This window comes from Pipistrellus kuhlii, unplaced genomic scaffold (genome assembly GCF_014108245.1).
Source record: "Pipistrellus kuhlii isolate mPipKuh1 unplaced genomic scaffold, mPipKuh1.p scaffold_m20_p_1, whole genome shotgun sequence".
Lineage (NCBI taxonomy): Eukaryota > Metazoa > Chordata > Mammalia > Chiroptera > Vespertilionidae > Pipistrellus > Pipistrellus kuhlii.
Window position 1 is genome coordinate 10,212,619 of NW_023425404.1, and position 14,784 is coordinate 10,227,402.

At 55.3% G+C, this 14,784-nt stretch overlaps 1 protein-coding gene across 1 annotated transcript in view; it reads left to right on the plus strand.

Moving 5' to 3' along the window:
* The first annotated feature begins 14,369 nt into the window (after nt 1–14,369).
* ANGEL1 (angel homolog 1) overlaps nt 14,370–14,784 on the plus strand; it is a 49,962-nt gene continuing 49,547 nt past the window's right edge. The window contains exon 1 of the mRNA XM_045578400.1: nt 14,370–14,494. The gene's annotated coding sequence lies outside the window, so the exon portion shown is untranslated. The remainder of the gene's footprint in view (nt 14,495–14,784) is intronic.

Below are 14,784 nucleotides of genomic sequence, written 5' to 3' on the forward strand. Positions count from 1 at the left end.
GTACATATATCTCCTTTTCCCCCCCTTGACCTACACCCAGCCTCCCATACCCCCTGTCGCATGCCCTCATCCCACCACCCCAGTGTCTTGTGTCCATTGGTTATGCTTATGTGCATGCATACAAGTCCTTTGGTTGATCTCTTTACCCCCCTCCCCAACACTCCCATGCTTTCCCGCTGTAATTTGACAGTCAGTTCGGTGCTTTACTGCCTCTGTATCTATCTTTTTGTCATCAAGTTATAATGTTCTTTATTTTCCATAAATGAGTGAGATCATGTGGTATTTTTCTTTCATTCCTTGGCTTATTTCACTTAACATAATGCTCTCCAGGTCCATCCCATCAGCAGATGAGTGGATTAGAAAACTATGGTACATCAACACAATGGAATACTACGCAAGTCAGTTTTTGAGGGAGGCTCTCAGGCGAACTTGTAAGGGAGTGAGGGAAGCAGGAGGGGACAAGGAAGATGCTTGGCAAACAGGTGGGTTCCGCTGGGTCTCTCCCCAGCCTGTCCTCAGAGGGCTCTGGGGTAGGAATGGCACCACCAAGTTTGTCCCTCCAGAGGCAATAAGTCTGGCTTTTGTGCCCCAGTTGCCTTCAGTTATTGACTCTGTCCACAAATAACCCACATTGCAGGCCAGGCAGCTCCTGCAGACCGGGGCAGCTCTCAGGAGAAGAGGTTACAGCAGCTGGGGTCACTACGCCCGTCCAGCAACTTGGATGTGCAGCTCCTGGCCGGAAGCTGTCCCTCTGGGCCCACTGTACCCAAGGGTTAAGGTTGCCAGGAACCTCTCACACTGGGGGTTGAGAGCTCAAAACAGGCGTCCATTCTACCCATGGAACTGTTTATGAAGAAAGACTGTCGTGAATAATGTCTCCCCCTACCATCCCCGCAGTTATGTCCACCTGGAACCTCAGAATGTGACCATAATTGGAAACAGGGACTCTGCAGATGTGATACGTTAAGGGTCTAAGGTATAATCATCCAGATTTAGTGTGGGCCCTGACGGAGGCAGAGTTTGGAGAGCTGTGTCTACAAGGCGAGGAGTGCCCGGAGCACCAGAAACTGGATGGGACAAGGAAAGATCTGCCCCTGGAGTGTTCGGGAGGCGGGAGACACTGGTAGCACTCTGATTTTGGACATCTAGCTTCCTGAGCTGTGAGAGGACGCCTTTCTGTTGTCCTAAGCCACCCAGTGCATGGCCATTGGTTATGGCAGCCCTAAGGCAGGCCTTCAGGCCTTTGTAATGGAACACACACCACCCCAGGCTGGGTGCCTACCTGCCACTAACTTCCTGAGTGACCTGGGCGATCATTTCCCCTCCCCAAGCCTCTGTGTCCTCAGCTGTAACTAGAGAGGAGGGGATCATCGGCCAGTGTTTAAATCTGGTAGGTTCCTGGACTGCAACGTTTTAAAGAAATACAGACCCTAAATGCCCTCGCTAAACCCCGGCGCGGAGTGTGGTCCCAGGTCTGTCTCAGGTGACTCTGACACAGCCGGCAGGTGTCTGCCCCCGAGGCCCCGTTCGCATCCCTGGAAGAGCAGGTTTCAGAGGAAGTGTCCAGCTCTGGATCCCTGAGAAAGACGACTCAGAGGATAGCACGGGAACGCAGGCAGCTGATGGCGCGATCCCACATGGGAACAGAACAGGCTAAGGGCAGAGGTGGCAGGGTGTGTGTGTTCTCACTGCTGTAAAAAATACACACGGGTTTGATTCCCAGTCAAGGGCATGTATGCCAGTTGCAGGCTCAATCCCCAGCCCAGGTTGGGGCGCATGCAGGAGGCAACCAATCCATGTGTTTCTCTCTTGCATCGATGTTTCTCCCCCCCTCATCCCAACACTCCTCCTTCCCTTCCACTTTCTCTGAAAACGAATGGGAAAATATCCTCCGAGGAGGATCAAAACAACAACACGGGCTGTGCAACAGTGCCGGTGTTTGCAGGCAACACCTTTGCAGGGAGGATGGGAGTGGCTGCCTCCAAATGGGGCCCTGCAGGGGGTCGCACACTCCCTTTCCTTTGCCTGCTCTCTGTCTGGTTTGAGTGTCTTATCTTGAGCATGTTTGACTTAAAAAATCAATACATTTTAACACAAACAAAATAAGCTCTGGTGCTTGGACCTGAATGTGAAAGAAGTTTCTTCGCTCCTCCCTTTCCCCACCTGCTGCCAACCCCCTGGGCAGTTCACTGCTGAGTCTGTTTGTGTGTTTGTGTAACTGCCTCCTGTGCTTAGCAGGGGGTGGGCGCTGGGAAGGCTTGGCCTTGGGCTCGGTGCCCGGGTAGGGGGAAGCCTGCCTGAAAGCTAGGAGAGGAGGCTTTCGCATCCACAAGCCATCATGTGTCAGCAATAGACGCAAAGTAGCCACAAGAGGCCAGCTCCATTGAGGAGGTGCCTGGGTAATTTCCTAGCATAAAGCCTTGCGCTCAATTATTATTATTTTCCAATTAGCTACATTGCCAAATGAGTGGTGGAGACAGAAAGTCCTGTGGGTTTTGGGGGGGAAGGATTGTGAACAGGAGGGGGGAGGGAGCCGACCAGGTTGGGGTGTTGCTGGGGGGAGGGTGGGGATGGGGCTTTTTGGCACCCCCTGTGTGCCGGCTCCCTATGTGGTGTGTTTTAATGTCACATGTGGACAGTAAGGTCTCTCAGTCCAAATGAAGGGACATCTGGAGCTGAGTTTCTCCAGCTCTCTGTGGTCCAGACCCAATTGTTTTCTTTTTAATTTCTCATCGATGACGGGCCATTTCTTTTGTAAAATACAACACAAAAGAATGGCTGGAGGGAGAAATGAAGCGAACAAAGAGGCATACAAAATGCAAGCCAAATTTTTTTTTTTTTTTTTTTTATGATTAGATTCAACTGACATAAAATGACTGTCAAATTGCTCTGAAGGGATCTAAATGCTGGCTGACAATCTTGGTATTTATCTCATCCTGGATCCAAGGGAGGAGTTCGTAGAAGGAGTGGGGCCAAGCTCTGAGGCTCCCTGCTCTGAGAGGGCCCCAGACAGCAAGTGATGAACCAATGAACGGTTCAGAGATGTCCAGAGGGCGGGCCTTAAAAACACTACCTCCCAGCCTGTCCTGTCCCACCTCCCGGCACCTCCCCTCTTCGTATCTGGTGAGACTTCTGCTGGGAGCTGTATAAGGAAGAGTGGGAGAGAGTCCCTGGAAAATCGAGTCCAGGCCTCCCCAGGAATTCCTGCTTCTGGGATCCTAGCAGGCTGAGCTTATCTGCCCCTCCCAGATGACCCCCTGGAACCCCCCGGATCTCTTGAAGCAAAGGGACCTTATGAGGTGATGAGCTAAGATTCACCCCAAGGTTCTTTCCTGAAAAACGCAGGGGGTTCTTTCTCCGGGAAGGGGAGAGTGCCAAGCCCGTGGGGGATGCCGCGGTGACACACCCCTCGTGGCGCCCCGTGGAGAGAAGCCTAACAGGCACTGAACACCTGCTAGGTTTCCAGCTTCCTTAGACGTGCACAGCTCCACAGGCACCGACATGTGACACATACACAGAAAAGTCGGGAAGTGTAGTTGACAGATGACCACGCGTGACCCCTCCGTCTCCAGCCACAGGCGGCATTCACTCCTCACCACCGCCTGTGGCTTGCTCCCATTTTACAGATGACGAAGCAGAGACGCGGTGAGGTTCAGGTCACGGGAACCAGCGAGTGGCTGAGTCAGGATTTGGGCCCAGTTGGTGGCCTCTGTCTTTTCCCAGCTCACTTGTGGAGGGTCAGGTTGTGGGCGCAAACCCAGTGGGGAATGTGCAGGGAGCAGCTGACCGATGTTTCTCTCTCATCGATGTTTCTAACTCTCTAGCCCTCTCCCTTCCTCTCTGTAAAAAAAAAAAAAAAAAATCAATAAAATATATTTTAAAAAAATAAAGAAAGAATATCATTTAGTCAGGAGGAGGGTGCAACTGGCAGAGTTGTGACCCTCCAAGGCCCTGCAGATGTGGAGGTCTGTCCTGGGACCTCCTTATTCTTCAAGGAGACGATGAGGAAGATTTGTGTTCTGCAGTGCTTGTAGACTGGGTAGAACTGGAGGTAAGTCAGGATACTTTGGGATTCTTTCAAAGTGGAAGGCAACTGAAATTGGCCTTTAGAGTTCACACAGCTCACCTTCCCCACGCCCACTCCTCCCATCTCCTCCGAGGCTGTGGCAGCTGGACCCCGGAGGAGAAAAGGCACTGGAAGGTCACACTAGCTCTGCAGCATTGGGGCTGGAGCTCAGCAGGGGTCTGGGAAGCTCTGCTAGTGATGTGTCCAGGTCTCAGCTGGCTTGATGGCACCCTGAGCCTGAGGACTGGGCTCGGAATTGCCTCTGAGCAGTGGGAACGTGGGGAGAGAGCTCGGGTTAGGGGTGGACGGTATCAGTTGAGTGACAACTGGGAGCCAGGCATGAGCCAAGCCCTGCCTCTTCCCCCTTCTCCCCCAATCCCCAGGGAAGTATGTGCTCACAGTGACCCTGAGAGGGGACTTCACAGTGAAAAGCTACAGCTGGGAGAGGTCAAGTGTTTGGCCTAAGGCCCCGCAGCCAGAGAGTGGGATCTGACTTGAGCTCCGCTGCCCTGTCCAGGGAGGACCCCGGCGAGGCTGGCAGCAGACGCCATGCCTTTTGGTTGTGATGATCACTTAGCTGCTGACCTCACCTAACCTCCTGAGCCTCAGTTTCCCTATCTGTAGCAATGGGAGGGTATAGGCAAGGAGAGCAGCAAGACAGAAGCCATGAGAGGCCTCAGAAGCATGAGGGGGCCCAAAGGAGCCACTGCCCGCCTGAGCAGGAGGAGGAAGGGGAGGCAGGGGAGGGAGGCAGACACTGGCACGTGGTTGTGAGCCGGGGCCACGGCCAGGAAGCCTGCCCAGGACACGTTGTGAAACTGGTAAGTTCATCCACCCTTTTCCCCTGCAGAAGCAAGTCTTTGCTGCCAATTTCACGGAATCCCCTCCCTCGCCCTTTTCCCTGCGTCTTCCTTAGGTTGGCCACTCACAAACTCCCTACAATGGGAAGAACGAAAGCTAAAGGGATGCCCAGGAGCCCCCAAGATCTTTGCATCCTCGTGGCGATGGGGTCCGCAGGGCGGGATCCTGGGAGAGGCCCAGGACGGAGTCTCCTGTAGCCAGTTCTCAGCCTCAGGACAGAAGATGGGGACGCTGAGACAGGTGCTCCTGCCCCGGGGCTCCTGCTCCTGCCCAGCCTGGCCAGTTTCTGCCAGGGCCTGGGCCTGGTTCCTGAGAGCTGGCCGGGCTCCAGGCTGGGCCCCAGGCAGACCTCTCAAGGCCAAGTCTCACCTCCTCCCCCCTCCCTTCTCACCCTCTAAGACACACAAGGTCAGGCTCCTCTCCACTCCCTTCTATGAAGCTGGACCGTCCCCAATCCTGGGCCCCTCCTGCCAGCTCGCTTCCCGGCACTGTCTGACCTGGGACCAGCTGTAGTGAGTGGGGAGGGGCAGCTGGCAGGCCTGGGGGAGGCGGGGCCCAGGAGTCTGCTCGGCTCTGCTGGCTCAGGCTGGGGGAGCAAGGCCAGCGGGCTCCTGCAGCATTCTGGAGAAATTTCTGAATTACCTCCTGGCTGGGGACCAGCAGCCCCTGAGGAGCCCTTCTCCTGGCTCTGATGCCTTACCGCCTCCACTCTCCTCTCCCCATGGGCCTCCCAGCCTCCTCCAGTGGCCAGTTCCCATTGTTGGGGATCATCTGTGCTCCCTGCAACCTCATTTGTGGAAGAGGCGGCCCAGAGCCCGAGGAGAAGGGGCACAATCCCTCTGGCCCCTGCCTTTCTTTCTTCCTGGCCTTACCTGCCACCTGTTGAGGTCAGGGCTGTTCTTTCTCTCTTCTGGAAACCCCAATCCCATCTGGCCTGCCTGATCGCCCCTAACCTCTCTGCCTGTCTGCCTGATTGTCCCTAACCACTCGCCTGTCTGCCTGATTGTCACTAATTGCCTCTGCCTGCCTGGCTGATGGTCTCTAACCACCTCATCTGGAAGGAAATTCAGAATGATGAATGGAAGGGCATTCTGCTATCTGGTCTAATTAGCATATTATGCTTTTATTACTATAGATTATTATAGACTAGTGGCCTGGTGTACAAAATTCATGCATTGAGAGCAGGGAGAGGGATTGTCCCTCAGCCCGGCCTGAACCCTCTCTAATCTGAGATCCCTCAGGGGATGTTTGACATCCCTCTCACAATCTGGGTCCACTGGCTCCTAACCATTCACCTGCCTGTCCACCTGATCACCCCTAACTGCCCCCCTTGCTGGCCTGGTCACCCCATGCAGTCTGCTGCTCAGTTGTTTGATCATCTCTCACTCACTCCCCTACTGGCCTGGTCACCCCACGCATCCTGTTTGGTCGTCCATTTGGTTGTTTCGGTTGTGATGGTGTCTCTGAGACCCTTGCTGGAAGGCAGGATCCACACACTCTGCAGTCTCATGTTTTACACTGTCTTCACCCTGACCTTCCTCCCAGAGAAACTGAGGCACAGGGAGGCCTGGGGCACCACCATCCCATACAGTGCCACCCATCCTAGACAACCAGGGGAGGAGGGCCGGGCGGTGCCTGGGGCCAGGCTCCCCCAGCTGCCCACAGTGTGCCAGCCCCCGTGCCTCGGCAGGAGGGGCGGTGGAAAAGTTCCCGCCCTGGCCTTCTGCTCCCCATCAGGGCCATTCTTCCTGACGGGGCGTCCGGGGTTGCTCGCCAGCTCCAGGCCAGGCCTCCGTGCAGCCAAGTCCGATGGCTTTGTTCTTTGTCTCCATTGCCCGACAGCTGGCTCAGCGCCCACCTGGCAGTCCCCTCAGCCAAGGGGGTGGGGCCTGGGCCCAGGAATGCTTGGGGCATTTTGCCGGAGACTCTGGCAGTGGCAGTTGGGCCGTCGGGGCCTGCCTAGGAACTGGAAGTGACCCCTCCACTCACTGGGCAATGCCAGGCTAGAGGGAAGGTGGCCCTGACAGGGACAGAAAGTAGCCACTGCTCTGCCCCCCGAGGACCCCTCAGGTCACAGCTGCTGTTAGGACCACCCTCCCCCCCCCCCCCCCCCTTTCTGCAGCCTCAGCCTGAGCCCAGGCTCCAGGCCTGCCGCCAGCTTCAAGGTCAGTCATGCTCCCTCTTCCCCCCACCCCCACACCCTGCCCCGCAGGAGCACTTAGGCAGAGCACTTAGGACGGTGTGTGTGTGTGGCATGTGTGTGTGTGTGTGTGTGTGTGTGTGTGTGTGTGAGAGGTGGGGGTGCTGAGTGGTCTGTGCTCAGTGTTCCATTGGTTCTCACAAAGCCATAGGCTGTGGAACCTATTATCACATAATGAGAATCAGATTAATGGAGGAACTGGTTCCAGCCCACATGGCTGCCACGTTGTCCCCTTCCTTCCCAGAAGGCACTGCAGTGGCAGTGTTTGCACGCTGTTTGTTGAGTGTGCGCCTCCGGGCTTAAGCTCCACTACACATCAAGGGAGTGGAGCAGCCGTGTGAATTCACATCTGGCTGGCTACAGTGCTCAAGGCTGCAACCTGGTGCCATATGCAGCGCCCAGCACCTAGTAGGCCCCCCCTAAACAATAAGGAAGGGAGGAAGGAGGAAGGGGAGGGAGGAAGGAAACAGGGAGGAAAGAAGGAAGGAGGTGGTGGGGCTAGGATTCCAACACTGGGCAGCCTGACACCAAGCCTGTGGCCCTAACCACTGGCCTGCCCTGCCTCCCTCTCACCTAGGGCTCCCTTGACCAACGGCTGCCAGGCTCGTGTGGGTCCCTGTAGCAAACTCCCATGGAGCCCTGCACCAGCGCAAGCTGGGAAGGTGGCAGGACCAGCAGGAGCTTCATGGAAGGAGCTCAGGGAGAGGGGAATGCGGTCCTGTCTCCCGCCCACCCCCTCACCAGGGGCCCCGGGCCCCTCTCTCATGGGAGGCCCTCTGGCCCAGCCGGCTCCCGGCTGACTGACTGCCTCCCCAGCCCCGTCAGGCAGGGTCCTGGCAGCTGGAGGGCCCCTGCTCAGCCTGAACAGCCCTTCCCCCAAACTCACAATACTGGACACATGCTAGGCCCTTAATAAACGTTTCTTGAATTTAAATGAAGCCGCTTACACTTTAGTATAAATAAATGTACACAATCTCTCTATCTCTCTCATCTGTATTCTAAAACCCTCCCCCGCCCCCCAATAATTTGAAGAAGGGACTGTTTCCTGCGTCTCAACCACAGAACCCTTGGGAAAGGCATTTGGGGGGCTGTTTTATAGTCTTGAAATAACACTAAGTGGACTGAGGTCCCACCATAGAGCCAGGATTCAAGGAAGCCTCCCAGTGGCAGAGGGGTAGAGGCAGCAGCCTCCCGCGCATGGCTGAGCGGGGAATGGGGGAGAGGAGGAGAGAAGGGAGAGTCATGGTGTGACTACAACTGCCAAGGTCAGCGGCGGGGAGAGAGGCGAAGAGAGCTGGGCAGGGGCTCGCAGAGCAGAACCCGGGAGTGGAGCCCGCCCAGCCTGCTCTGGGGCCAGGAGCGGCTCGGGCAGCAAACTGGAGTCTGCACTCCGAAGGTCTGGGTGCGGCGGGCGGAAGTGCAGGGTGAAGCCAGAGAGGCCCCTTCCCAGGCCCTGGGAGGACCTGAGGTTTATGCTATCGTCAACTTACTTTTAATTTTTAATTTCTCATTCTCCCCCCCCCCCCATTCTAAATGAACACCCGCTTCCCATGCCTCACCTTGTATTTGTAAATCTGTGTTTTTAAAAGGGGATCCCCAAGTTGTAGAGGCTCAGCCCCCACAGAACCTGGGTCGGCCCCCGAGTAGAGAAACCTGCTCCCCAGGCAGGCGGAGAGTTCCGGCCCAGAGAGCCCTGGGTGTGATCTGTGTCTCACGGAGTAGAGCCATTAGCCTTCCTGAGGCCCCTCATAAGGATTCAACTTCCCCCCAGCCTGGGGCTCTATCTTGTTTTGTGCCTCTCCAATCTTGCCTTAGAGCTGAAGTCGCTTTGCCAGGTTGGAGGACTTATGGGATTGGAGCGCCCTCTTCTGGGAAAACTGAGGTACAGCCAGGGAGCGGTACAAGTGGGGTGGTGGTGGTGGTGGTGGTGGTGGCTGCCACAAAGCCCAGTTGTGAGGAGCCCAGCTAGAGAGCAGGCTGGCCTGGCTGTCAGCGCACAGGCGAGCCCCTTGTGTGGACTACTCGGGCACGCACGCCATGTCTCTGTAATCCCGGTGTGAGGGTGCCTTTGTCCCATGTCCACTGTTCCGAGGTCCTACCACCTGGGGTGCACTGCCCAGAATCAGCATCAGACGCCCCAGGTTAAGGGCTCCGTCCCCCACGTTAGACACCAGCTGTAAGTGGGATTCCCCAGGACCCCCGCCCTTCTGACTTGCCAACTCCAAACTGGGGGGGTCTCCCGTTCTCTGGACTGACTTACAGAACCCACTGGAAGCACTATGATTGCAGCGTTAGACTATGACTCAGGAGCAGCTGAATGAAGGGACACAGGGTGAGGTCTGGGAGGGAGAGCGGGTTTCTGGCCCTTTCCCCAGGGGCTCATGGATGCACCGCTGAGTCTGTGTGTCCAGAGCTGTCCCTCTGTGTGTCCAGAGCTGTCCCTGAGGTGTTCTGACCGAGCTGGCGAGCAGGCGTTGGACTCTGTTTCCAACTCCCTCTCCTTCTGTGGCTGCAAGTCCAGACCTCTGCTCACATTGTGGGTGTTTCTGGTGCGCAGCCCCTCCCTGAGACTGTCTGGGGACCCACCCTGAGTCACCTTATTAGCACAGCAGATACTCCTCTCAGGAAATTCCATGGGTTTTTGAAGCCCGTGCCAGGAACCGGGAGAGAAACCCATCATGTCCTTGATTCTGCCACAACAATGTGCACACGCAGAGCCGCCTCATTCATCCAGTCACCACAGCAGCCAGCCGGCCGCCCCAGCCAGAGCTTCCAGGGCTCCCTGAAGTGAGTGGTGGCAAAACAACACCTTAAAAGGCGCCCCTGGGCCCAGCGTCCTCACCCCCACTCCGCCGCAGCCAGGATGTCTGCTTCCTGAGGGAGGACTGTTTCTTTTCTCCAGGCCCTTGGTCAGCAGCCAGTGGTTAAGACGCAGGCTTGCCTTGCCAGTCATTGTTTAAAGCAAAACAAAAGAAAACCAGCCCCAAGGCCCCTGCCTGACCAGGCAGCCTGGACCCATGTGACGCTGCCCACCCAGCCGAGCTGCAGCCTGCCTCACTGACCCGCTGGCCCCAGGCCCTGGACCCCCATCGCCTCCACCACGGCTCCCAGGACCCCATCCAGCTGCAGCAACAAGCTGCCTGAGGACGGTCCCTGGGGACCTTGGTTCTTGGGGTCACTGGCTCCTGAATCTAGCCCAGAGAGCCGGCGTCTGGTGCAGGCACCGTCCTAGGTCCCAGCTGCCCCTCCGAAGGCTTGTAAAGTGAGGCACCCCCAGCCCCAGAAAGGAGGTTCAGGACTCAGCAGCCAAGAAAAATGCCGGGTGTCCACTGTGTCCCCTGCATTGCCCACACAGTGCTGCTGGCCCGTGACCTACCTCCCTCCCTCCCTCCCTCCCTCCCTCCCTCCCTCCCTCCAATTCTTCGGATTCTGGACAAATTATTTTTATTTTATGTAAGCCTTAAACTGAGACCCGAGATTGGCACGATTCCCATGGATTTCAACGACCCAAGTACTGCCCTGGCTGGCGCCGTTCAGATGGTTGGAGTGTCCTCCCATGCACGAAAGCGCTGGTTCAGTTCCCGGTTAGGGCAGTCAGGGCAGTCAGGGCACATACTTAGGTTTCGGGTTCGATCCCTGAGATTTAGGAAGCAACTGATTGATGTTTCTCCTCTCCCCTCCCCCTCGTCCCCCCAATCAATAAAAACATATCCTAGGGTAAAGATTAAAAAAAAAAAAAAAGGATACCAAAGACTCCAGGATTTAGGTACTTCAGTGTTTTATAGGTGGCTTTTCAGTTTGGCCCCTAACTCGCCCGCTGCACCCACAGCTCCCTGCACCCCCTCTTGGGGACGGAACACCACTGTAATCGGTCATGATTCCATTAGGTGCTAATGTGTGCCAGGCTTTGGGCTCAGGGCTTCACACGCACGATTTCAGTAAATCTTCACAGCCACCGTAGCGGGGAGGGGTGCCGTTAGTCTCTCTATTTACAGCTGAGGAGATTGAGATTCAGAGAGGCTGAGTGACTTAGTCAAGGTCACAAAGCCGGCAATTGGCAAAGCCAGGCAGAATTCAAACCCAGAACTGTCCGACGCCGGATTGTGCATGCTTAACCGCTTCACGATGCGGGTACTCCAAGATATTCCACATGCTCCCTTCTCGCCTCCCATCCTGCCTCCCCTGCTACAATTTCTGAGCAGTGCAGGGGCCAGGGAGGCACATTCACCTGACCCTGAGAAATCGGCCACCACGGAGTGTCCCCATCTGCCTCTCCAGTAGCCAGTCCAGCCTGGCCTGGACGTCATGCCTGCTCCTCAGTTGAGTAATTCTTCGTTTTGTTTTAGGAAGGATGTAAACAAAGCAAGTGCGTTTCCATGTCCCCGTGTTGACATGAAGCTGTGTGGAAACCACTGAGCACGCACAGACGTTGAGCCGCCAGGAGCCAGAGCCGTATTTTCAGGGTCTGAATCTCTGCCTTGACACTTGCTAGCAAGAGACCTTGGGCAAAAAGCATACCTTCTCCCTGCCTTCGTTTACCCAGCTGTTAAATGGGGATAATAGGCGTCATTGCACAGGGTCGCTGTTAGGATGCAAAGAGTTAGTGCCTGGAGCCGCACTGAGCTGGACATGGAAGGAGGGGCATGCCCGGGGTGTCCTCTCCCGGGCTGCAGCCTGACCCCTTTCAGTGCTGGGCATGTGGGCCAGCGCCTCTGAGCCATCTTTGACCTACAGGCCTCTCCTCCTCCTGCGAGGCCCCTCTTCCAACGCCTGGTACTTGAGCTCCTGCCAGAGGTCCTTCTACTAAAAGTCCGTCTGACTTGGCAAGCTGCTAAAGTGCCTGTCAGGCCATTGTCAGAGGGCGTGTGCCTTGTGCAGCCCCCCAAAAGGGGGCATGTCTTCTCTGTGGTCTTGGCCAGCTCCAGGGTGGGCTGACGGGGAGGGGAATGTGTAGGGAGCTTTCACTGGAGGTCTGGTTTTCTTCCTCACAACCAAGGTGCAAGGTCGCTGATAGTTACCTTGGTCCACAATGAGGACACTGAGCCTTGGAGAGGTCTACCCAGGTATCAGATTTCATGCCAGTCTCCTCAGAGGTTTGGGCAATCAGAGAGAAAGTGCTTGGCAAAGAGTGAAAAGCTGGTTGAGCACAGCCCTCAAGGACTTTTGGAGCTGACCTGACACCTAGTGGCCACAAGTAGGAATTACCCCACCATTGGGAAGGCTCCAGAGCAGGCAGGGTTGGGGTTTGGCCGTCCTTCAGTTACTAGGTGATGTCAGTGTCCATGGGAGACCTGGGGGAAGGGGGGGCGGGGGGAGGTCAGGGTTGATGGTGGGGTAGTTTTCCGCTTTCCTGTATCTCCATCTTCTCCAATAGATATCCAAGCAGAAAATAACATTTGATCAAAAAAAATTGCTGCCTTTTCTTTTCTTTCTTTCTTTCTTTTTTTTTTTTTTGCAAAAGACAAATGAAAGCATCTTGAGAAAACTGTGTTTTTCACTGATCTATAACCCACAGTTGATAACACATTTTGATACTTTATGGCCTCATTATCCTCAGGGTTGTACCCAGACACCAGCAGTGACTTACAGGCAGGGGCCTTGATGGAAAATTTTATGGATTATAACATACGTAAGAGACATGGTCCCTGGCTTCCAGCACATTTGATTTATCTGGGGCGTTGGAGCAAAGACATCTACATATCCTGATGGGTGTGGTGGATGTGAGCTCCATCCCACAACCTCCTTATCGTATTTCTTTCTTTTCTTTTCATCCTCCTAATTTCAACTCGGAGCCCCTACCAGTGGTCCTCAACCTTCCTAATACCTTGACCCTTTAATATAGTTCCTCATGTTGTGGTGACCCCCAACCATAAAATTATTTTCATTGCTACTTCATAACTGTAAGTTTGCTAATGTTATGAGTCATAATGTAAATATCTGTGTTTTCTGATAGTCTTAGGTTCTAGAGCAGCGGTTCTCAACCTGTGGGTCAAGAACTGCTAGCAGGGTCGCCTAAGACCAACAGAAAACACAGATATTTACATTACAATTCATTAGCAGTAGCAAACTTACAGTTATGAAGTAGCAATGAAAATAATTTTATGGTTGGGGGAATCACCACAACATGAGGAACTGTATTAAAGGGTCTAGACATTAGGAAGGTTGAGAACCACTGCCCTATACCATCCAACTAATAGAAATTCAACGTCAGGCGAAGACTCTGAATAAGGATGGGAAAGGGGAAAACATGCTGTGGGAAGGGGGACATCCATCGTTTCAAGTAATGATCCTGCCACAGACAGGGAGAGGCCCGGACATCACCCCCACCTTGCGGCAGAGTGGCACCCGTGGCTGTGGCTTGATTCCTGGGTGCTGCCTGGCACTCCTCTGCTGCTCTGAGGTGTCCGCTCCGGGACACCTCCAGATTTCCCCAGTTTCCCACCACTCGCCCCAAACAATTGCCAAGTGAATGGGTCTGTTCACACCACAGGTATTTATTGAGCATCTACTACCTGCCAGGCACCAGGTGGTGCTACAGAGATGTTAGACACAGTCCCTGCTGCTCTTTATCCACAAAGATAACTGATGAGATTAACCAAGTCCCTTTAAGTTACCCCCCACCCCGACCCCCCACCTCCCCTGCTCAGTGTATGCTGTATGTGGCTATTCCTGTTCCTCTGCTCAACTCCTCAGGTCTCACAAGTTAAAAAAAAAAAAAATGTGTAGTGGGAGGTCCCTACAACCGATGGCAGCTGCCTCACTTCTCAGGTGGGACCGTGAGGCTCCCAGGCCAGGAGGCCAGGTGGTGCCAGGCTCACTTAGACGCCAGGTCTCTCTGCCTCCCATCCGGGCTCTCCTCACGGGACCCCTGGGCATATGCTCCTAAAGGCCCATGTCTGCATCCGCTGAGTGTCTGTCCTCTGCCATTGCTTCCTGCATCTTGAGCTCTCTCCCCTTGACACAGTTCATCATTACCATGACAACACGGCGTCTCCATGCACTGGCCTGCTCCCCACTGCTCTTTCCCGGCCGCCTAGCAACCCCACTGCCTCCCCCAGGTGTCTTCCTGGTTCCTAAAGAGGCCGACGTGGACACGCTCCCCTGTGGCCCTGAAAACCAGGGGGTGCTCCCCTGAGAAGGGCGCACCACCAGCAGCCCGGAGACGCCTAGATCAGGCCAGGCTTTATTGGCTCTCTCCCAGGCCCGGCCTCGGTGTTTGTCCGCGGGAGTCTCAGCCGGCGCTCCTCCTCCTCCTCCTCCTCCTTGCCGGGGGGACCGGCCTGCCAGGACTTCTCTGTCACAGACACTTCTCTCCGGGCCAGACTTGTTGCTATGGCTTCATCATTTCCAAGTCACTGGTTTGAAAGGTAAGGGGATAATGTTACCACCAGTGCAGCCTCCCGGCTGACGAGAGAACATTTAGGCTCAGATCCAATCGAGACCCTGGGGAACCCCACCTCTCGGCTTGGCAGAGTGCTGAACAAGGGTGAGGTTCGGAGTGGGCACAGGGGGAGGAGCAGAGAGCTGGGTTTCGTTGTTGGCCAGGATCTGGCAGTAGACTGACGTTTAGAATGTGCACACCCCGCCCTGGCTGATGTGGTTCAGTGGTCAGAGCACTGGCCTGCACACCAAAGGGTCACAGGTTCGATTCCCAGTC